This window comes from Herpailurus yagouaroundi, unplaced genomic scaffold, assembly GCF_014898765.1.
Source record: "Herpailurus yagouaroundi ecotype Mexico unplaced genomic scaffold, PumYag 246, whole genome shotgun sequence".
NCBI lineage: Eukaryota > Metazoa > Chordata > Mammalia > Carnivora > Felidae > Herpailurus > Herpailurus yagouaroundi.
Window position 1 is genome coordinate 12,017,593 of NW_024412463.1, and position 1,593 is coordinate 12,019,185.

A 1,593-nucleotide genomic window follows, 5' to 3' on the forward strand; every position below is an offset into this window, starting at 1 on the left:
GCCCTGTGTGCGCGCGTGCAAAAGTGGATTAATAAAACCCATTGAAATGCAAAGCACAGGGCCCCCCAGACAGGCAGCTCGAGGCCCCGCCCTCAGGGCACCTCCGTCCACACTCCCCCCAGGTCCTCTCGGGCAAACTCGAGGGGCGTCGACGACCTCCATGGACCAGACCCGGGACTCTGAGGGCGGCTGGAGCCGCCCCCACCCCCCAAAGACCAAAGGGGGGTGCCCTGCAAGTCAGAGAATGTGCCAGAATCACACAGTCCCGGGCTGGGGGGCTCTCTCGACATGTTACTTCCACCCTTATTTCAAACAAGATAAGTCCAAGGGAAGTTTTATTCCCACAAAACACACATCACAGCCAAACATTCCACCCGTGTCCTGCACCACATTTCCCAGCAACACGCCGAGGCCGGTGGCTCATGCCTCGCGCTGCTCGCCGAGGACAGAGTTGGGTGCGTGTCGGGCCTCCCCGAACCAGCCTGGGCACATCCCAACTTGGGGGGCGGCCCGCCCACCCAGCAAGGGGGCTGCGGGTGCCGGGTCATCCCGCGTGCTCCATAGACCCTGCGGTGGGCAGTGCCCGGAGGGGGCGAGCATTCTCCTGACCCCCTCCCTTCCCCGGGGGCGGGGAGAACATCGCTTTCTGCTGAGCAAGGTGTTTCTCATCCACAACTGGGGAAATAGCCCGGCTCTGTGGAAAGGGTTTCTGCGAGTAAGAAACAAAGGGGACGACGGCCCCGCGCATCACTGCTCAGCCTGTGACCCCTGCCGCAGGACACGGGAACAGCCACCGCACCAGAGCCGCCACTAACGACCCCCAGACGGAGCTGTCCAGCCGCGTGCGGCACCGGGCGCTGGGGACAGCGGGAGCCGCGACAACGGATGGGCACCGAGCTGGCTGTGCCAACCCACGCTGGGCGAGGAGCGGCGACTGTCGTTTGCAGATGCGCCTGGCAGTCAGGCCTCATTTGTTCTATTAAAAATGATATCAAATGATATTTCATTCTGCCCTTTGGTGGAAACGAAATGTTTACGACCCGGCCGTGTAACCGCGGGTGCGAATGTGCTTGCTCCCGGCTCAGGGCCGTGTATTGAAGGCCCGTCTGCTCCTCCTGCGAGGGGAGCACACCCCGTGCACACACCAGTTCCCCGGGAAGGCCCCAGGAGCCGCGCCCGCACCCGTGGCGCCTGTTACGCTCAGGCGGAGGCCCAAGCCCCGTGCGGAGGCTGCCGTGAAGGCAGGGGTGCTCACCGGAGCCTGCACGCACACAAAATTGTATGCACACGCGCGCACGTGCACCCACACACGCACACACACATCCAAACACCCATGTGTGTCCGTGTGCGGTCACACACGTGCACAACCAGAACATAGACTTTTGTGCACATGCACATATACACACATGTGCGTGCATGTGCACACCCAGAGGCACACCAACACGTGTACATGTGCACATGTCAGTGCGAAGGTGCACAGCCCAGGCCAGCGACCTGCAGCCAGCTGAGCACATGTCGCCCCTCCCCAAGGCAGAACCCCCTCCCACAGGTAGAATCCCCTCCCCAAGGCAGAACCCCCTCCCACAGGTAGAA